The 23,190-nt window shown below is 39.3% G+C and overlaps 1 long non-coding RNA gene across 2 annotated transcripts in view; it reads left to right on the forward strand.

Moving 5' to 3' along the window:
- Positions 1-22,640, forward strand: part of Gm46401 — a 98,258-nt gene extending 75,618 nt beyond the window's left edge. Inside the window, exons 4-6 of one of the 2 annotated variants that reach the window (XR_001780857.1) lie at positions 13,618-13,685; positions 16,138-16,248; positions 22,375-22,640. This is a non-coding gene — a long non-coding RNA (predicted gene, 46401). The remainder of the gene's footprint in view (positions 1-13,617; positions 13,686-16,137; positions 16,249-22,374) is intronic. The other variant, XR_001780856.1, reaches the window with a different exon arrangement.
- The last annotated feature ends 550 nt before the right edge of the window (positions 22,641-23,190 follow it).

A 23,190-nucleotide genomic window follows, 5' to 3' on the forward strand; every position in this document is an offset into this window, starting at 1 on the left:
GACTATTAATGATTTCTGGGTGAATGAGAATATCTCATAGGAAAAAAAAGGTCAGTGGGACCTAAGGAATGCCATACAAAGTATCTTCCTTGAAGAGTGAGGTTCCCAGCCTGCTCCACACCCTCTCTTTAATATGAGGAGTTAAGAATCTTTACACTATTTTATTATCTTTAGAAAAAAAACTGTTGAGGTTTAAAGCTTCCTTTTTTTTTTTTTTTTTTTTTACTCCTGCAGAATGGCGTAAAAAGGAATAGGGGTGTGTGAAACCTGTATAGCGGTGTGTTGCTAGTTAACCTAGGCAATGTTAAAAAGACATTATCTAAATGACTTCTCATTGCTTCATCTGATCATATGATCTAATATGACCATCTGCCTCATCTGTCTAAGTTAATACTTTTGAAAGAGACTATACCTTATTCTCATGCAGTGAAGTAGGTTGAACATATTATCAGTGCAAGCATCGCTAAAAGGGTCCCACCAGCCAGCGGGAAGTGAGGTGAGTGGATTGGTAAGTTGACATCCCAAGAAAGGCATGTATTGTATGGGAGGGAAATGGCTGCCAGATAGGAAGGGAGGTCCCACCCTGAAACCACTGTCTGGTAATACATTTCTCAGAGATGGTTGAAAATATAAACACCATTTCTTAACATTCTCTTGGTATCTTCTATGTCTAACATAAAGAAGGATTTGTAACAAGTATATGCTTCCCTTTAGCATGGAATGGTTATTAACCCTTTGAATGGTACGGTAGAGGTGGTATGAAGTCTAGCAACAGAGACCAGTTTCACAGACCATAGGGACCAGAGATAGTTCTCCCTTGCAAACTTCCTGCATGACTAGGGGTCCTTGTCAAAGAAAGTCTAGCTACAAAGGATGTAAACTGCTCTCTACTTGTGTATTTATAAGCCTGCCTAGTTGACTTTCGAAGGAGACACCAATGGTGTAGAACTAGGACTATATTGGTCTGACAGTTCCAGCAGAACAGACATTTAGCATGACAGCTGAATAAAAACTCCATGAAGAACACTGACAGTCATAGTTAAAGATCAAGAATCAGCCATTGAAGGAGAGTTAGGGGGACTTAGGTAGACTAGGATCATGAATGAGAGCTTCCTATGATGGTTGCTTCTTGTTTTCAGTAAACACTGAGAAGAAAAAATGGCAGGAAGAATTGGGGGCAGGTATCTAAGCAAGCTCAATGGGAGGAAGGCAGAGGACCCAGGGACCCAATAAAATACTCAAGTCAACTTCTGTTTAGGGGACCTCAATCCTTAGACTTCCTCTATAGATGTACAAAGACCTTACTTTCTATTTCTTGCTGTCTTGGTCTTCTGTCCTTCCTGGACATCCAATTCTTTGTTCCTGCCAGGCAATAAGATGGACAATCCTGTAGACAACTGCGATCATCCCTGTTACAGAGTTGGATCTGCATCTGTTTAAAAATGGCTGTTACTCAACTTGTCTCTCCTCTGCTCATTAGGATAACTAGACACTCAGTGTAAAAGATGCAAAGAAAACATGGAAAGAGCAGGTTACAAAAAGCAGGACCTTGCATTGGGGTACGTGGGGAACTTCTAGTTCTCAGAATTATACACTGCTTCTCTAAGAAACTAGACAATGTAAGTTTAAACTGAAACATTTGATAATTCCACTAATATTTCAATGTTTAATTTAATATTTAAATGAGGTTTGGGGTCCATCAGTCTACACTACATGGGACATGGTCAGTACAAAAAGCTCTTGGCCACAGTCAACTGTTCATGGCAAGACACTAAAAAAGACTTTTAAGGCAAGATTTTTGAGGTAGTGGACAATTTCAGTACACCAGGAAGTAAAATAAATAATGGAGGTGGGACTTTTCTATAACTCACCTGATACCAGCACATCAGTGGTATGAAAAAAGACGGGTCAAATAAGGAAGTGGGATTAATTTAAATTAAAAGAAACTAAAAGTGAAATCAACTAAGTATTGTGCACATTATGTTTAAAACATGGTTAAGAAAATATGAAGAATATATTTGAGTCATCACTGAAATCAAATAGGGATTCAATGTTAGAATTTTACTAAAGAAGTGATAAGAAAATATGAAGAATATATTTGAATCATCACTGAAATCAAATAGGGATTCAATGTTAGAATTTTACTAAAGAAGTGATAAGAAAATATGAAGAATATATTTGAGTCATCACTGAAATCAAATAGGGATTTAATGTTAGAATTTTACTAAAGAAGTGATAAGTTTGTTGGGTATAAAAAATAGCATGATTAAAGAGCTGCTTTCCAAAACATCTAGGGGGAAATCATCATGCTTGTGATCATCTTTGAAGTGTATCTTCAAAGAAAAGAGAAAGGAAAAATAGACTATACAAAGAGTCAGAGCACTTCTTTAAAGATGAAGGTTTATGTCATTTTATGTGTATGTCAGTTTGCCTGAATGTATGTATGTGTATCAAATATGTGCCTGGTGCCCATGAAGGTCAGAAGAAGGAGTGGTATCACCAGAAACTGGACTGACAAGTGGTTGTGAGTCATCATGAGGGGTCTGGGGACAGAACCCGTGTCCTTTGTAAGAGCAGTAGGTGTTTTTAACTGCTAGCGTTCTCTTCAGCCCCGCTTTAATAAGAATTGACAGTCTCTCAAATCTTGTACTTGAATTCTAGATAGATTGTTACAGTTATGCTCCTTACCGGGACAATTTCAATAAAGTGATTCACTTTTCAGAATTGTCTTCCACATTCATCAGTTCATCTTTGCCACTTGACACTAAACAACCAACAGCAGGATTCAAGCAGTATCTAGGTATGTCTGAAAAACATTTTGCAAGTGGAAGCATAAGGTCGAGAAGGCAAGGCTATCCTGGGCTACATGATACCCTGTCTCAAATGAATGAGTGCATATAATGCACATTCCTGTTTACATGTACAAATGTATGCAAAATTACTCTTACAGAAATCTGGGGGTGGGACGTAATACCTGGCAGGTTAATTTCTTACTAGGTTACCCATCCATGATTCTTCAGATTTCATTCATACCCTGTTCTGGGGAATTCCGAAAATAGAATCAAGCAAATTATTAATTCTTCATTCTGTTGTGTCCTGACTCAGCCACCTGGAAAAGACTATGATCTAAGTGAACCACAATTCATTCTTCTGGAGATGTAAACAATGACATCTACCTTTGGTTATGTTGTGAAAATCAGTGGTTTAACATACATAAGAATACGAGTGCACCTGCTATGAGACTGAGTATTAGCAGTTGCCCCCAACAATTCTTGGTCCTGTCTCAGACATTTAAAAATAACTATATCTGTGTATGATCCAGGAATAGTGAAATCTGTTTGTGTTAGGTATATGCTTCTTCAGTCACTATAAAGAACTCCCATCATTCCTTCAGCTACCCTGGGCTCTCTCCTGTTGCGATCGATCTCTAGGGGTTTGTTACTTTTTCATCTTACTTTGATAAGTACCATTCCAACATACGCCTGTCAGAAGTTGTTCATGCACCCATGAGCTAATGGTTATGTGAGATGTTGGAAGTTTGAGGATTTCGCATTTCAGTAAGCAGATGACTAAGTCAGTGTTTAGCTTTTTAGAATCTGCCAAACTTTCCAAAGTGGCTCTGTATGATGCTCCGTACCCTCACTTGCACTTAGATCATACAAACATCCTTCCTTTTCCTCTCTCCTGTTTTCCTTTCTCTTTTCTTCCTTTCTTCCCCTCCCTCCATTCTCTTCCTTTTCTTTCCTTCCTTCTATCTTCCTTGCATTCTATATTTTTTATGCTGTTAATATAGCTGGGCTAATGCATGAACAGTGGAGTCCCACTGTGGTTTTGATTTGCATCTGTGTCATGACTAACAGTGCAGAACATATTGCTTATCCTTAGGATTTTTAGGGATAGTTACTTGTTTTTGTTTTTGTGGTTTTCTAAAAATCAGCTAAATGTATGATAAATACTTCTCCACATCTGTCATCGCGCTCTCATTTTCCTTTTCAAATTAATTAATTAAAATTGTTGTACTTACTCATCCTACATCTCATTCTCTGTCCTCCTCTTGGGTCATTCCCTTCCACAATCCTTTGCCCAGCCCCGCCCCCCTTCTCCTCTGAGCCAGTGAGGACCCCCTGGGTATTATATAACATAAAAGCATTATATTTTGAAAATGTTCAATTTACCAGGTTTTTTTTTTTTGTATTTTATGGTTTCTTTGCTTATATCCTATCCATAAAATGTTTCCTTATGATTCAATTAGGCTGATTCTTCTCATACTCCCTCCTATCTGTGGTATTAAAATTTACAAATTTTAGATTGAATACTTAGGTATATAGGTCATTTTTCATTAGATTTGATTCTTCAATTGTTTGAGCACAGGCTTTGTTAAAAATAATAAGTTTTCCTCATTAAATAAATTTAGTCTTTCCTTCAAAGATCAATCAGCTACATAGGTATATCCATTTGCAATTATCCTATATTGGTTTATTAATGAGATCTGTCTTTACAGTATTGACCCACAGTCTCAATTATAGCTTTATAATAAGTCTTATAGTTGGGTAGAATGAAGAAACTCTCGTCCTCAGTTTTGTTTGTTTTTAAAGAATAACAAATCCTTTGTTCCCTTGTGAAGTTCAAGTTATGTTTACACATTTCTACAAAGAGGCACTACTCTTATGTGGTTTTGTCCTGGGTTGATAATCTTCTGGGTAGGATGCTATTCATAGAGCCCTGAGTTTTCCAGTCCACAAATCTAGTGTAATCTTTCATTTAGTAAACTCACCTTTAGTTTCCTCAAGTAATTTATTACAGTTGTCAGTCTGTGGGTCTTGCAGGTTTTTGTTGAGTGTATCTTTGAAATTTTAATTCTTCAGGATTTTATTGTTGATAGCACTAAGAAATGTGATTCAATTATTTGTTACCGGTATACATAAGTTCTCCTAACTGTTAAGTATTAATTTGTCTTGTGGCCTTGTAAAATTGTTTGAGGACACTTTTAAGAGTTAGAATTGCCAAACTGTCTGCTATATTATCTGACTGAATGCAGTCACAAGTCCTTTCACACATGTTCATCCTTTACTGCTTCTTAGCTTCTCTCTTCACACAGGCTAAGATCTCCATTGAACACTGAGTTTTAGGATGGAAAAGAGTTTTCCTTTGATGTGTGCTGGATCATATGAGGAAGGAATCTAATACTAGAAAGTAAATAAAATATTAGCTGTAGGTTTTACTTGGCTATTTCTTACCATATTGAAGATACTCTATTCTCAACCTGTTTCTTATACTAATCATAAATATTAAATGCTATCAGATCCCTTTTTGCATCTATTAAGCTAACCATGGGATGCTTGACTTTCATTCTGTCAATAGTGAGAATCACGTTGATTGATGTTTTGATTGATCGACAAAATTGTATTGTCCTTTGGACATATTGACTCATATTGTCCCCTGGGCAGATTAATGCATTTGTTTCACAAATATTTGATGAAGAGATTTTTACTTATGTTAAGCAGAATGTTGGTCTCTGGTTTTCCTGCTTTTATATTCTCTTTCTTCTGTGTTTATCTGTTCATTATATTAAAAGAATTCTAGACTCATTAAGTGAGTGAATATTCTGTTATAAGAATTTATTCATATTTTAAAACTAATTTCTAAATTGTAAATTGATATTATATCTTTTTAATTATTTCTCACCAAGAAATTCATCTGGTCCTAGACTCTTCACTGTGGAATAGTTTTTTTTTTTTTTTAAGATTTATTTATTTATTATATGTACACTGTAGCTGTCTTCAGACACTCCAGAAGAGGGCGTCAGATCTTGTTACAGATGGTTGTGAGCCACTATGTGGTTGCTGGGATTTGAACTCCGGACCTTCGGAGGAGCAGTCGGGTGCTCTTACCCACTGAGCCATCTCACCAGCCCCAGTTTTTTTTTTTTAATTCAACATAATATTATTGATTCTTTGGGAATTTCATACCATATGCCCCATCCCACTCAAATCCAAGTCTATCTATGCTTGCCCTGTCCCAGCCTCTGTGACCCTCTCAAAAAAACAGCAGCAGCAGCAGCAACAAAAACAAAACCTAAATGAAACCAAGACAATAACAATGAAACCAAGTCCAGTTTGTGTTAAATGTATATGTATGTATGTATGTATGTATGTATATATGTGTATGTGTATATGTATATACATATGTCTATACACACACAAACATGCACACACACACACACACACATACACACACACACACACACATACATACACTAATCGTAGCATGTTCAGTTTCTGCCCCTTAAATAGAACTGAGTCCTTTCTGTCTTGAACCCTACACTGGAAGATATCAGTTGTGGAGAGCTACAGTTTAGCATTCTTCTAATAGGTTTTTTTTAAGGCCTCAGTGGGAGAAAAAGCATCTAGCCTCAAGGAGACTTGAAGTGTCAGGTTGAGGGATACCCAGGGGCTCCCCATTTGCTCAGAGCAGAAGAGGAGAGGAAGAGTATAAGGATTGCAGGAGGAAGTGACCAAGGGTGTGTGTGCAATGAGTGGGATGTAAGGTAAATAAGTAAAAAAAAAATGAAATTAATAAAAAAAGAGTTCTCTTTGATGGCTTCCTACTTAGGCTGTTACTTTTTGGGAAGGTTGGCAGTAGGTAGGGTTCCATGTCTGTTTTTCTCAACAGTGCAACTACAGTAATCAATATTACTACCAATGAAGCTTTCTTGCTCTTTATAGTCAGTGGGAGCAGGAATCCTGGGCTTCCACTTGGTTTCTGGTGATAGCACAGACCATGAACATATCCCCCAGTTGCTGTAGGACCACAATCCAAGACAAGGCTCTCAGAGACAGCCCTGACTCCAGAGATCAAACTGGTCTCAGGTGGTACTGCAGGCCACTCATGTCAACGGCTCCAACAGCAGCATGGTCTTTGAACATCAACATGGCCTCACGCTGTAGATAGGCCACAGACATTCAGAAATGGCCTTCTCGGCAGTGCCTCAGGTGGCTGGGCAGGCTACTCAGGCCAGTATGGCCCCAAGTGCCAGTAAGGCCTATAAGAAATCAACAAGGCCTCATGAAAGTATTTAAATCATAGAGTCAGCTTTCATAGAGAGGCTATCCTACTTCTTATGCCTTTAAATAACTTGATAGATAGATAGATAGATAGATGATAGATAGATGATTGATAGATAGATAGATAGATAGATAGATAGATATAGAGAGAGGAGAGTTGAGTTTTATCCAATTCATTAAGTTAACTGGCATTATCCTTTTCCTCTGTATATTTTCAATGTCATATGTTAAGCAACTGTATTATTTTAGTTAGGAACAGATCAGTAACTCCTTGATCAAGAGAAAAGGCGAAGAAAGGTTTACATTAAAGATTACATTGAAGTTTTAAAAGAATTTACCAGTTAAATGAGATTTGAAATTTTCATTTTCTCCAAATTTTAGCCAACAAAGGTCTACATTGATATTCTAAATTATTCTGGTAGTCTCCTGAAGTGTGCTCTCTGGCCATTCAAAGGGAGCTTCTCGTGCCTAAGACTGGGGGGCTTTCTTGGTCTATTGTTGTGGGGAATATTGTCCCTACGTGGCTTTCTATATGTATTTAATATTTTAGGTCTACTTAAAGTAATAGGATTCTTTGAGGCTTTATCCAGCAACCTTAGTGTGATTTGCATTCTCTTGTATTTATATTGTTCTCAGTAGAAGGTGCTTCCAATTTTTCTCTTTCCCACCTCCTATCACCTGTATCTTGTTCTCACACATACCAACCATGACATATGTACATTGGATAAATTATGGCAGCAGTGAGAAAAGATGCAAGAATATAGAGAAATTATGAAGAGAATCACAAGGTGGCACTTCAGTAGCTTGGCCACACTCTCTTCCTGTGACTCCATTAATTAAAGAGTGAGAGAAACAGCTAATATTTATATAACAGTTGTCATATATTGGAGACTGTTATAATTTTCATTATTTACAGTACTTCTTTCCTCCATTCTGATTGTTAGTCACCACTGTGGCCATTTTATGGTGCAGGACAGAAAAGAACAGAGCAGGAAGGGAACATACTCAAAACACAGAGACCATGAATTCACACCTAAGTAGTGATGTCCTCTGTAGCTTGGGAGCCTGAGACACACATGAAGGTAGAAAAGGATGACAAGATCCAACTACCAAGTTTTCCTTTAATCACTATGTGTGCACCATGATAGGTGCAGACACACACACACACACAGAGTTAGCTGATACTATGGAACAATATGAAAATCAGATTAAAGCCTAAGAATGTGAGAAAGCAGTATAGATGATTACATTACGTGGATACTTGGAAAGTACTTTCTAGACAAACAAATTTATTGCAAAATGCAGCATTGTAGAAGCAGAGGAGGAAATGAGACTTGCAGGAGGAAACCTTGCAAAGTCAAAATGATATAGCCCATAGGGCCATAGGGAATCTGGAGACTAGTCTTGGACTGAGTGAGCTGAGGAGTCCGTGGGGCTGTGGGGTGGGACTCTGGCATCTCAACCTGCCTTTCTCCCTCACCATGGCTCTTATGAGACAGATTAGAAAGACTAGGCAAAGGTCATCATAGTGTACCAGGTCACTTCATTTCAGGTTGGCAACAGTACATTCCTCATCATAGGACATTGGGCCTCTGTAAAATATAGATCAAATTAAATCTGAAGATGAATTGAACATCCACAGTGGAAAGATTGAAGGTAATAAGAACATGCCTGATCACATACCTTCCATACAAGAGGTGGTAAACTTAAGATTTAAAGTAAACTCCTGTGGTATTAGGATGACACCTGAGGCCTGTGCATGCTGGGTAAGTGACCTACCACTGAGCCACATCTCCAGCTTTCTCTTTTCTTCATACTTTTCAAAAGGTTCATGAAAAGATCTCATTAAGTTGCCCAGACTGGCTTTGAACTCTCTTTCCACCAGGGCCTTGAAATTGGCATCCTCCTGTCTCTGCTGCCCAGTGGATGAGATGACAGGCTAGCACCATGAGTCCTGGTTGGCAACTATTCTTCGTGTCCTCATCCATTAAATAAAGATGAGAGCGGCAGCAGGTGCAAAGCACAGCTGCAGCAGGTGTACAGCACACCTGCTTGCCAGGTGTGTGACTCTTAGCCTCACAAATTTTTGATCCTCACTTTGATTTTGTAAAATACTTCTTGTCATTTCAACCTAAGAGATGGAAGCAGAAAATCTAAGCATAGAAGTTTAAATAATTTGTCTAAGGTCAGATCATTAAATGATATGAAAGGCAAGATGGGACCTGGATAGAGTTCTGACTGGGAACTTTATGGTGACTGCTAATAACGACCTCAAAAGACTTCAGGTCTGACACTGTGCTCTTCACAAATATGTGCTCTGCAAAAACATTGTAATACAGCAATGGCAGGTGTTTCTTCTGACAGCAGTAAAGGCAGGAAGTGGGGGCAGGGAAGACTCCATGCACATTTGATATGTTGTATTTCCATCTTTGGGGTTATTATAACCGTGTGACTATCTATTTAATTCTACAGTGACATAACTCTTTTTTTTTTGACTCAGAAAATCAATATACTATTTTTCAAGGCTTCAGTTTGACAATGACCTGTGGCCTGAGAATCGGATTACTTAAAATCAATCCTGGCTTCCCACCACTGCTGTGCAGCCTGCGGCATGGTACCTGCAATTGTACAACACGTCTCAGGCACTGGCTGCTCTGCCTTCCACAGTGTCAGTATTGGCCCCATTTTCTGATTATAGGATATGCTTAGAGGTACAGGTTTCCAGAGTACCCTGCCCTCTGTACCGTGTTATCTAAATGCAAAGCAGTTTATTTTACTGTGAGCTGTGTGATTTACAGGCAGACCCGATGTTCCCCAGCCCCCACGTATACAAATAAGAATTTCCTAACGTAAAACTGTTCCTATTCTGCATCTCTTCTAGAGTTTCTCCTAGAGGACACAGAAGGGGCACTCTTTATAACAGCATCGTTTGTCTTTCTGAAACAAAGTCTGCTCAAGAAGGAGGACTAGCTTGCACAGTATTCTCTCAGTGCCAGCCTCTGATGATGACTGCGATATGCCACCATGTGCCCAATCCTCTACTTAACACACATTCCAGACAAACAACTTAAGATCTAATTTACTTGATTATTTGGTAGAAACTCCTGTAAGGGAGGTGGCAGTGAAAATGAAACTGATATATAATTTGATAAGGCAAAAAAATATAGATGTGATAAGACACACCTATAATCACAGCATTGGGAGATTGAGGAAAGAAAAATCTAGACTCTAAGGCTAGCCTGGGTTATATGGCAAGATTGGGCTCTGAATACACCTCCCACCAGTGCTCTCTGTCTCTGTCTCTGTCTCTGTCTGTCTCTCTCTCTCTCTCTCTCTCTCTCTCACACACACACACACACACACACACACACACACACGTTACAAAGAGAAAGACTTACATGAAAGCCTCTATTTTCTTCCCATTGTTCAGAATTAATCTCTCTGATGTTTAACAACACAGTCTGCCATGGTCAGATACAAATGATACTATTTACTCTTGTGCCCATTGACTCTTTCCCCTCCTCACCCAAGAACTTCTATAAAATATTTGCCACATGCCATGAGATGGAAAAGTGGCTGGATTCCATGGTGACTTAGGGAAATTCTTATTTCATGTTTGAATCTTTTAGTCATTCTTTTGCAGTGAGACCCAAAAGATATCCTTTAATCCCCCATGGCATGCATGCCAAAAATGAGTCCTTAGTATGGACAAATTAGGGACATTCGGAGGGACAGAAAAGTCAAGTTTTCCTCTATCATGATTTATTGCACAGCCCAGCCACTGCCTCAACTGCTCCTTTGAGGGGGTCAGGAGAGGGCAAGGCTAACAGAAATCTTCTGTTGTTGGGTTCTGTCCAAGTCCTAAGTGGGAACTACTTCTGTATTACTGCTAGAACCCAAGGCAATCAAACCTTGAGTTCCCAAGTGTGGCAAAGACAACAAAAGCTTTTATCTGTGGGATAAATTATTAATCATCAAGATGTGTCTCCCTTGACATCAATAACACCAGAAAAATCAATTTGTTCTGGTCCAATGTGTGCTCGTGACTGACTTGCCCCATAATGTAGGTCAAACTTAGATTCGATGCTCTGATAACCAGAGGTTTAGGATGGATTGGGGAGTTCTTCAGTGTCTGTGCAATGCAGGTCCCAGGTAGGAAGTGCTGGGAGGTAGAGCCTGGGGATAGGCGATCCACTCAGGGAAGGGAGAGTCACAATTGCAACTAGAGAGAAAAAAAGAAGTCCTCTCAGGAGCCATTAAAGCCAGGACAGCTGTCACATGACTACTGTTCCTCTTACTGCTGAAGGACTGGAGGGGAAAGCACAGCAAAGTCTAATGTTCCTGCCCCTGCTCCACTTTTGTTATAGCAGTTGATGAAAAATAAGATGTGTTTCTTTGCCCAAGAGGGAGTACAAGAATGAAAACCGTGTGTCTTCCTGTCCAGATTCTCTTTGAAAGAAGAAAGGGGATTCAGGCTTTAATCTCTCTCTCTCTCTCTCTCTCTCTCTCTCTCTCTCTCTCTCTCTCTGTCTCTCTCTCTCCCTCCCTCCCTCCCTCCCTCCCTCCCTCTCTCTCTCTCTCTCTCTCTCCCTCCCTCCCTCCCTCCCCTCTCTCTCTCTCTCTCTCTCTCTCCCAGAAAAGACCTAGCAACTAGAAGGCAAACCCAGTTAAAATAACCCTGAGCAGGGTTTTTCTGCTTATTCTCTGGTAGAATGCAAACCTGCAGTGAGGCCCTATGGACCTGGTGTCATCTGTCTCTGAAGGATAGCCCAGGTTGATAGGCACCTGGAGGGAACTCAGCTTATGGGACAACAGGGAGCTCTCTGCAGCTTTGTGGAATGAGTCCTTCCTATACATATTCACATATGTGTCCCTGAGAAGTCTTCATTTCAGGCCTTGAAGACTGTACCAGATGTACAGCTAGGAATAGCTCCAAGTGTGAAGCTGTCTGAAGTCATTTTGGCTCCCAGGCCTTGCTCCCATGGCCATCCCTGTGGCTGAGAAAGTACTGCTGCCGTGTGCCATGCCTCCTTGGAAAGACCCTAGATCACAAGTGTACTAGGTATCATCTGAGTTGTGTAGACATGCAGGCCGGGGCATGTGACAGTGACAGCAGTCTTAATGTGGGCAGGGGGGATCATTGGTCGACTTTCTATGCATCAGATAGACTGACTTTGCATTAGGAAAGACTTGAAAGTTACATACTGGGTACAAATCTGTATCACCACTTAGCTACTATGTGCCTTTGGGTAGTTGTTTTAATGCCTCAACTTCTTCACCTTGAGGTGTGCACATTATACAGTGAAGAACTGAATGAGAACATGAGGACTCGTCACCCCTGTTCTTATCAGAGGTGTTCTTGCAATTGATACTGTCAAAGAACAAGCTATCCTGTCAACCGGAGCTCAGTGCTATGAACACCCTTGTAGATCTTGCAGGTCAGCAGCTCACACAGGTAGAGCATGACAATTTGTCTCTGTTCTTGGTGTCTAGCTCCGGTTGTGGTGGTCCCATAGCTAGAAGTCATTTGAAGGCATTTGGCCTATTAGTTCATGGGCTGCAACTTGTGCTGGTTTTTAACTGTTACCTCAACCAGACTGTCCTTGGCTAACCTGAGTCATCTCAAATCTGTATTTTGAAGACCTGCTTTCCAGTAACTGAGGATATAACCATAGTATTGACAGAACCTTAAAGAGGTGATTGGTCTATAATATGATAATCAGGGTGGGCTCAGAGCTAGTCACTAATTTCCTTGTAAGAAAAAGGCTTGGGTATACACAGAGGGATCACCCAGGAAGACTGGAACAATGCAAAGATCTACATCCCAAGGAGAGGCACCTCAGATCCCTTAATCATGGATTACTGGTCTCCAGAGTGCTGACACAATTTCTGTTGTTTAATATGCCCCACCTATGGTATTTTGTTTTGGATACGTAGAGAACTCCATAGTGGCCTTAGTCTTTTCTCACGTGGCTCCCAAGGCTGTAGGTGGGTCAGGGCTCTCTGTTATGTGTGCTGTTCTGGTTAGAATGCTCAGCTATCCTTCTTCTCAGCCTTAAAGTAACATCCCTAGGAACCAGTTGGTGGTTTAGTGAGCTCTTCTATAAAAAAGAGGAAGACTAGAAGCCATTCTTTGATCAAAACTTGAAGAAATTTCAGAAGGCTGTGCATAGTTGGGAGGCAGGAGATTATTGTAGCTACTGTCAGAAAACTCTGACTGGCATTTGCCATTTGTATAATAAAAATCACTCACTGAGCAAACCACATTGCTTTTTCTTTCTTGCTTTAGTTTATATGTTAATGAATAACATATGGTTACTTAATCTGACTCTCTGATCCTAGAAAAGAAGATCTTTACACCTGATTACAACAAAGGTTTTCATTTCATTTTGGACCTGCTCTATCCTGACAGCAGGAAATTGAAAGAAACACCCATGGGTGGGAAGATGTCTTCATATCTCCGCTTCCAAAGAGCAAGACCTGCCAATCTTGTTACCAGCTCCTGTGCTCAATGGAATGATTTTTTAAACTCTCCTTTTTTTTTTTTTTTCAGGATGATCCTGGATGCATCCACCAAGAGATTTGCAAACTCAGGATTAAGCTTAAAAACACTCACAAAAGGTAGCATGCCCATGACCCTTCGAGGAGATGGATCTCCTCTTAAAGGTCTTCTTGACTGTGACATTTTACTCACTTACTTATTCAATCAGCGAGTATTTATTGAATATCTGCAATATGTCACATTGTATACGTGTCACTGGAATAAGCAAGCAAAATGCCATTCTTTCCCCAAAGCTTACAAGCTAATGAGACAGCAGTCACATGAAATAAGTAGGTGAGTAAAATTGTATTGTTTACTGTGACTTTTGTGTGTGTATAAGATATGAATGGATACATATGTGTGCAGGTGCACATGCATATCTGTGCTCTGAATTTTTATTTTTAACTTTAACTGTTTTTTTATTTAGCTCTCTTTTTTTTTTAATTAGGTATTTTCTTCATTTACATTTCAAATGCTATCCCAAAAGTCCCCCATACCCTTAAGCTCAATATCAACATCAAGGACCTCCCTTGATCAGATCAGTCTGCACTTTACTGAGTCAGGATCTTTCTACTGAACCATAGCCTACCAATCAGCTAGCCTATCTACCTTGGGAATCCCTTGTCTCTGCATTCCTATTTCAGGGATTATAGGATACCTACATAGCTTTTATGTGGGGTTTTGGAGACTCAAACTCTGGTCTTCGTACTTGCATGAAAAGTGCTATATCCACTGAGATCTCTGTACACTCTAACTTCATCCATACCTTTCTACTATCACATATCGCACACATATCCATATATATTATATATGATATATATATATGGTATCTTTCTGTACCTTTTAAAAAATTTCTCCTTACAATATTTCCTCTAATTCGTTTATGTTGTCATGAATAACAACATTTTCTTCCTTTTAATAGTGACCATGTGTGTGTATGTGTGTGTGTGTGTGTGTGTGTGTGTGTGTGTGTGTGTGCGCGCGCGCATGTGTATAGTGATTTATTTATCATGTATCAGTTGATAAACACTTTACTTTCGTAATTCAGCTAATCTGATTTGTGCTGTGATGAACATGGACATTCAGCTCTCTCTCCAGATTGGCTGGGTGTGTAGTTTTACCTATGGTGTGACTAGGGAAAGGCACACTGCCAAGCTCTGCTGGTACTTGGCAACACTCAGTGATTTCCAGATGGCTAGATGGAGGGTCTTGATTTCTTGGTATCTATAGCTAGTAGCTTCTTTCAAGTGCTTGCCATGTAGCAGACAAAGCATAGCAGCTTCCTTCATCAAAGCCCACGAGAGTAAGACTTTTCTAACAGGACAAGCTCCAGTCTTTAAAAGTACAATTCTAGACCTGGAAGCATCCATTCCTTTTTAGCTTTTTTCCATATTCTGAGGGTTATAAAGGCTTACCTATAGGTGCTTGGGAGGAGAAAGGAAAATTACACAAGGATTAAGCAACCATGGGCTGTCCTAGCAAGTTTGTCCTTTCCTTCATTTTCTGACTCATGGGATAGAAATAAATCTTCCCCAGCTACTCAGAACGAATTCCAAGACATTCTCATCTATATCTCATATAACTTTTAACAAATTTAGCCAACACTACCTTTGAAGGTGTCTAACCTCTGGCCACTCTCCCTCATTCACCCAAGCTCCACCATTTAGCATCTATCTGGACTCCCCATCCGACCACCTTCCAATTCTGCCCTTACCCTTTGGAGTACCATCAAAACAGCAGGCAGAATAATCATATATAAATGATTATTTATATAATCTGGTGACAAGCCAGAAATGATGGCTCACATCTGTGTTCCTGGCATCTGGGAGTCTGAGGCAGGAAGTTTGCCATGAGTTCAATGCTAGTCTAGCTACATACTAAGTTCAAAGCCATCTAGACTACAGAATAAGAGCCTGTCCTAAAAATATAAACCACAGGAGATGTCTCGGTGGGTAAGAGAATTTGCTACACGGCAAGAAGACCCGAATTCAAACCACCACCAAGCATATGAAAGCTGCATCTGTACTTGTAATTGTCACATCACAAGAGGCAAGCAGGAGGTTCTCTGGCTACTAGCTCAAATCCTAGTTCAGTGCTATGCTCTCTTTTAAGGGGATGAGGCAGAGAGGGATAGAGTTATCTTCTGCCTTTGGCATGTTCAAGGCTATATATACCTGCATACATACACTATACACACAACACATAAAAATAAAGTCGATTACATAATGGTCCATGCTGTATAAATCCTTCTATGGCTTCCATTCAGAGTCCCTACATACCTATGAGATATGGATCCCCCATGAACCTCTAGCTCTGCTTCCCTCTCCTGTACTCACTAAATTCCCATCTTCTCTTATCATTTCAGTGGCTCTTTCTCCTGTCAAAGTTTTGTTTATATGTTCTCTCTGCATGGAATCTTCTACCCATTTATCCCAGCTCTTGACTCTGAGTCTTCCAGCTGTATGTGGACTTGCCTGATCATCCTATTTATGATCTGATACCCTATCCCTCTTCTCTTCTGTTTCCCAACAGTTCCATCAATTTCCAGTGCAAGTGATGTTTTGACTCTTTCTTCTTTTCCTCAAGATACAGGCAGTACAACAGAACTCATCTGTTCACAGTCCTGGCATAACCTAGCATCGAGTAGGTGCCAAACAGCTATTTATTCATTAAACTATGTGAAATGCATCAGTTTTGTGAATTGCAGGTTGGGCTTTGTGTGTGTGTGTGTGAAAATAATATCTTTACCTGATAGCCATGCAATCAATTTGTAGCAATTTCCTTCAATATTAAAACATTCCATCCTTCAGAAAAGCTCCTTAATCCAGAAAGTAAACAACTCGAAACTGCTTCAGGAAGTTCCTGAAACTGACCAGATTCAGTAGTCTACTCCTTCTCTAGAGTAAACAATGAAAACTTCTGATAGTCATTATCCAACAATGCAAGTTGGAAAGAATCATCAAAGACCAGAACAGCTTTCTAGAAGAATCAGAAACTAGCAGAGCTGTATGGAAAATGGTTAGACCAACTTAGTCACTTGGAAAAGACACTTTCCAACATTTGGAGCTGCCTGATGGCTGTGCAATGTGTTCCAGGTGCTCAGGTTTTGCCAACTCTCATTCATCCTAGGGTGGACTCTGATGATGCAGCAGTTTTGAGTCTGCTACTATAAGTAACCCCTAGCCCATATTTCTGTAAGTAACCCCAATAAAACTCATTAATTCACCAAGTTTGACTTGAGTGATAGCCATAATTTGGTCTTTTGTGGCTTCCTATCTGAGGCAAGTATACATGTACATTGAGTCTCTCCAGGAAAAGTACATTACATAACACTTAGACTTTTGAAATGGCAAATTGTCTCACAGTGCACATAATTCTTAGACAAAATGTCTCACAGTGGAAGTTAGTCTCTATTATGAGGAATGTGGTTGATCATCACACACATCATCATATATCACTGAAATATTTTAAAACTTATTTCAGTATCATGGAGCATTACACCTCTACAGCCTCATATATTCCAATACTGCCCTCATTTAATAAAATCTTTCTTTTAAAATAAATTTTAATTAATTTCTTATAATATTACTTTCTCCTTTCCCTTCTCCTTCCTCCCTCCCAAACCATTCTATGTCCTCTCCCTTCAATGCCTCTCATATACACCACTCCCTCTCAAATTGACAGCCTCTTTTACTTTGATTATTATTGCTACATATATATGTTTACACACACACACACACACACACACACACATATATATACATATATATGTGCAGCATTCTATAAATGTAACCCATTGAGTCCATTTGGTGTTGCTTGTATGAATATGGTTTTAGGGGTGACCACTTTGTATTAGAAAACCAATTAGGATGCTCATTCCTGGGAGAGGCTAATTCTCCTCCACCCAGAGGTCATCAGCTGCCTATAGTTCTCTGGCTAGGAAAACATTTAAGGCCCATGGTACTCTCAGAAGAGAGAATAGAAAGATGAAGGGCCAAAGAACCTGGAAGTTGGCTATGAGATTATGTTTCCTAGAAAGAAAAGAGAAATTACTGCCAGGATACCTGAACACTATGACTTCCCAAACAAGATTTGAATGATACCCATGCCAAAAGACAAGCTAATGTGGAAAAAGGAACCCTCTTTTCAGTGTTCTTCTTTTATTTTTGAAATTATAATAAAATTACATCATTTCTTTTCATTTAAAACAAATATTTGGAAATATAGTCCTGCTAAATAGCGTAATCTAGCCTTGAACTTTCCTGCTGACACTCTTTGAGAGTCATTCTCCAGAATGTCTTAAATTTCAGGCCTATGCTTCCAGACTTGCCTCAGATGTAATTTCTCTCTCTGCTACACACTTAGCTTAGTTTATTATTTTTCTTTTGTGATAGCAGTAGCTGAATACTTGCTGACAGTAGTCTTCTCTCCATTCCACACACCTTTATTATATCAACTAAAATGAGCATTTGATAAAGGAGTTTGAGTTTTCTGTATCCTTCATGAGCCCATCAACATGGTCAGTGGATTCACAAACCCCTACATCTGACTTTGTAATAACCCCAGTTAGTTACTCATTTAGCACATTCTGCCTTATAATTCAAGACCCACTCAGGTGTGATCTATGCCAGTTTTTCAGGCCAGATTTTACTTTCCTAAAGATGTTTTTCTGGCTCTCTGTTTTTATAAGCCGTGTGCTCTATCACCATGGGAGTTCAACAGGGAGTGTAATTAAATGAGTCACACTTTGTAATGTGTCTGCAAGTGATAAGCACTATTGAAATTGTTTAAAAATCAAATTAAAAGGACTACACATTCCCAATCTATGTAGTGTATCCTCGGGTCCTAGCCTAAAGTGGCAATCAATGAACAAGACTAAATGAATGGGGGAAACTGACAAGATGCAGATTAGCTGCAACAAGGAGGAGAAATCATTGCATGAGTCATAGCAACCTGACTAATGAAACAGATCTGGGTCCCCACCCTTCAGGCCATATCCAGAAATAGATGCCAGGGTGCCTGCTGGCACCAGAGAAGGAACTTGTATTTGTTACAATTGCTGTGACAAAGAACTGGACAGAAGCAACCCAACAGAGGAGGGGCTCCTTTGGCCCATAATTGCAGAGGCTTCAGACCAACAAGCTGGGCAGACATGGAGGTGAGAATGAGCTGGTTCTTGGTAGCAGAAATGTATAGCTGCAGTTTCTTACATGGGCTGGTCAGGAAGCAGAGCCTGGACCAGAAGCAGAATTTGACTACCATCAAGATTTTCCATCCCCCGTGACCGATGTTCCCCCAGCTAAGACTATGTCCAAATATTTCTAGTGCCTTCAATAGAGCACTATCATCTGAGCACTGAATGGTCATACCATAAGCCCTCTGGGGACATTTCACCTACAATTCCTAACAAACGTCTTAATTTAAAAAAAAAAATGACACCCTGAAATATTCTGCACTTACTCTGTGGAGAAGCGAACCTGGAGATCAGAGTTAGATGGTAGAAGAGGCCATGCTAAGGGGTTATAGAGCAAGTGAAGCAATCCTGCCAAAGGAGGTGTTCTGAGTACTGGTCTCCAAGTTTTCCAAACAAGCTTGCTCTATGGTGGTAGAGAAGTGTAGAAGGCACTGGTCCAGTTGGAGAACCTGGTGCAGTTCCTCAGTGCAGTTGTAAAAGGAAGCTTCTAAGAAGCTCTGATAATTGACCTTAGCAGGCTAAGTTATACACCTGCCATCCCCCTCGACTCAATTCATTTGCCTATCTCATTATTTGTGCTTTCCCCGGCCTTATTGAAATCACAATTATTTGTGAATTAGTTGGATCCGAGGTAATAAGGTTTTCTCCGGTATCTTTAATTATATGTAAAAGTGGCAAGATAATTCCTTCATTTAGCATAAGACAAAGGGGATTAATTAAACATGAAAAAGAGAGAGAGGGAGACACAGAAGTCAGATATGGGAAGGGTTTCTTGTATTCAGCATTAGGAATCTCAAGAGCATGAGGAGGAGGGAATTACCATCTGTGAGTCTTTGAAAGGTTTCTGTTTGTACTTAGCTGGCCTTGTCCATCTTTCCATCCTGTGGGCACAGGCTGTGGAAAAACCATTTAAGGACTCCATACTGGCCAACTTTTCCAGTTATAGGATGCTCAAAACTCAAAACTATGTCTGTGAGTTGACTTCATAGCACTTTCTAAGACTCCAGAGCCACAGGATGAAAAAGAGAATGAATTTTTGCAAACTACCCTCAATAGGCATGCTGTGGCATGTTTGCACCTGTTTACACACAAATAAAATAAAGAAATGTAAAAAACTGTTATTTTCTCAGCTGAATATGTTTTCCAATGGGGCTTCAAATTTTCAACAATCTTCTAATGGACTTTTTATGAGAGTAATGGTCAGAAAAACCTAGTGCCAGAAAAAACACATCAATTTTCACAAAGCATTCTGTCTTTATTTTTATTGATTAAGTTAGTGGTATAGACTTATGGGACATCACATAATATTATGGTACAGGTGTAATGACCAAACCGAGGCTACCAGCACATTTATCACATTTATCATTTGACATCTCCCATGATGAGAACATGTAAAAAATACAACATTGAAGCACAAAGTATACAACACTTGCTGCATTTATTACACACTGTGTGACAGAACTCAAAAGCTCTAATATTCGCAGGATGGATAATAAATTATAGGTGCTTTGTTGCAAGTAGAATTCAGAGCTAAATAAGCATAGTAAAGGAAGTCTTAACACAGTTTTGCTATGGTCTAGAAAACATGCATTTCTACTACCATCTCTCTTCCTAGAGAGCTAATCAGCCAGCCACATAGAGATAGAAAATAAATAGATGAATACAGAGAAATGGATACTTCTATATACAAATAAGTATATGTAAAGAGACAGGTATACACAGATAACTGTATGTAAACAATTTTTTCTAAAGGTGAGAGGCATGAAGGAATCAATATATGTGTTTATAAATAGGTATGTACATATGCATACGCACACATGTGTGGCTATTGCACACGTGTGTATGCATATTATTCAATAACTATCTTTGCTAGATTGGAGTATTTGGTATGTTAAGATCCATTGTTTTAGTTATATATGAATTTATGGAAGAGGAATTATCAGAGTCTATTAAATATCATTGGATAAAAGGGAAGAGGGGTTATAGGGGAATCAAACAAAAAAAGAGAGAGAGAGTATTTGCTTTTTCCAAAAGCAAATACTGAAGGTTGATGCTTGGTTCCTGCCTCATTTCATCTCCCATTTCTATCTGAAAGATTTACAGAATCCCTGAGATTTCAAAGTCGTGTTCTGCACTTGCAGTCTTTAAAGGAGAGAAAGAATTCTCACTAGGAAATAAAATGGCTAACAGTGATAAATAGGGAAGAAATGTTCTTGGATTTTAGTATTGTCAAAAGTTTTCAAAAGGAGCCTGAATTCTTGGAATAAGAATGTATAATCAGAACACCCATCCCGTGACTCAGGATTGTCAGAGCAAAAGCAAATACAGTCACAATGTCCTCTCAGGTTGCCAAAACACATAGACAATCATCAAGAAGTTGGCACTATCAACAGTGAAGGGAAATACTCCAAACATATGCACTTTAAAACAAAATCAAGGAGAGATCTTTTAAGTAGAGTATTTTAATGTAATAATGTTAACAGGAAAAAATTAAAAATAATAATGTGTAGCAAAGGCATCTACAGTTATGGGGTTGGGAAGGTGCCCTGTGTGTTAAAATGTTTGCTATGCAGGTATGAGGACCTGAGTTCAAATCTATACACATGTGTAAATATATGAACACAACAATGTAGGTCTGTAATCAGCATCCCAGCATAAGGTAAGTGACAGGAAAGTCCTGGGGTTTCTCTGGTCAGCCAGTTTATGCTGGATTGGTAAATCGCAGATTTAGTGGTAGACCCTATCTCAAAAAATAAGGTAGAGAACAACTACGTCAGATGCCCAATTTCTCATCCCCCCAACAACAACAACAACACACATACACAGAGAGAGAAAGAGAGAGAGAGAGAGAAAGAGAGAGAGAGAGAGAGAGAAGGAAGAAAAAGCAACAGCATTTCATTGTATTCCGGAATGCACACAGAAGAACCATGTGCACAGTAATACTTTTCTCCTACAACAGAGAAGCACAAGATAAATAAAAAATAATAACAGGTGCAATAGGTAAAAGGAGAATTATACGTCACATCCTCAAATATCACTTATAATTCCACGGTTTCATGCTCTGCAAGGCATTCTGCTTAGTAAAACCTCATTTGAAAACACCCAGCTCAGAGTTGGACATAGATTTTGGTTGGAATTGAAAGGTAAGCAGGGTTTTACAAGTCTTTCCTGAAAACACTGCTGAAGTCAGGAGGAAAATGTAGCTTATTCGGCCACCCTGCTCCTGTAGACAGAGACTGGGAGGGACTTAGAAGCTGAATCATTTTATTGTCCAACAACATCTGGAGTCCCGTTCATCACAGCAACTTTTGTGGTCGCCTTCCTCTTGGCATTATTTGTTCTTTTATTTTGAATGTATTGCTTTTTAGAGCATTTTAGTTTATTTATATACAGCCTCAAGGATTGGATAAAATATGGAGAAAAGGTTTTAAACTGTTGATTTTAATTATATGTTTTTTCTTACTTTGGGGAAGATAAACCCCAGCAAAGCAGCAGGCTAAGGAAAACCTTAACTAAGAAGACCTACGTGACAACTACCTGCTTGACTTGTCCTTGTATCTCATTATATTTGGCAGGTTGGAAAATGTATAATCTTAGAATATCTGGAGGTTCCGAATGTATCCTGAGCTGAAAGCACAACTTCAGGCTCAAGAATGACAATTTCAGAAATGCACACAACTGGACAGTGAGCATGCTCCGAAGTGCACACAACTGGACAGTGGGCATGCTCAGAAGTGCACACAACTGGACAGTGAGCAAGCACAGCTCACCTTTATTCCATTTTTTTTCTGAGTCTATGTGAAGGATCCCTAAATCAGGGCTCTGTGTTGTTTCTCTACCTCGTGTACCATGTCTCTGACTCTGATGATTTTGTGTCAGCTATCGTCACATTTCTTTTATGTGTCTTGCATTTATTGACCCACTTCAGTTTTAAATGAAAGCTTCTTGATCATTTTGACAAAGTGTTTGTCCTTTGTTCTTCCACTTCTCCAGCGTGCTTGCTTATGAGTGGCTTCTACATAAGCGTCTGGGTCTTCATGATATGCCAATTGGTCATGAGTTTGTTAGGGAAATCTTAGCAAGACTGGGTATTTTTGTACAATTTATAATTCAGACGATGCTACAGACAATCAGAAAAAGTAGGGTGGCAATGTGCTGAGGGCATACTATTCTGTAACATGGCATCTTAGAATCTGAATAATAGTGTAAACAGGAAGGCCACTCTCTTGAGATCTCTCATCTTTTTTTCCGTATAGCTAATCATGAAGTCATAATGCATTGAGTTCCATTTTTATTCACAAAGAATTAGAACTTTCTTACTTCTACAGAAGCAGAGACACAAAGAGGAGTATGAGTAACTAAATATCACTTCTCCCTCTAAATTATGGTCC

This window comes from Mus musculus, chromosome 13 (assembly GCF_000001635.26).
Source record: "Mus musculus strain C57BL/6J chromosome 13, GRCm38.p6 C57BL/6J".
In the NCBI taxonomy this organism is placed as follows: Eukaryota; Metazoa; Chordata; class Mammalia; order Rodentia; family Muridae; genus Mus; species Mus musculus.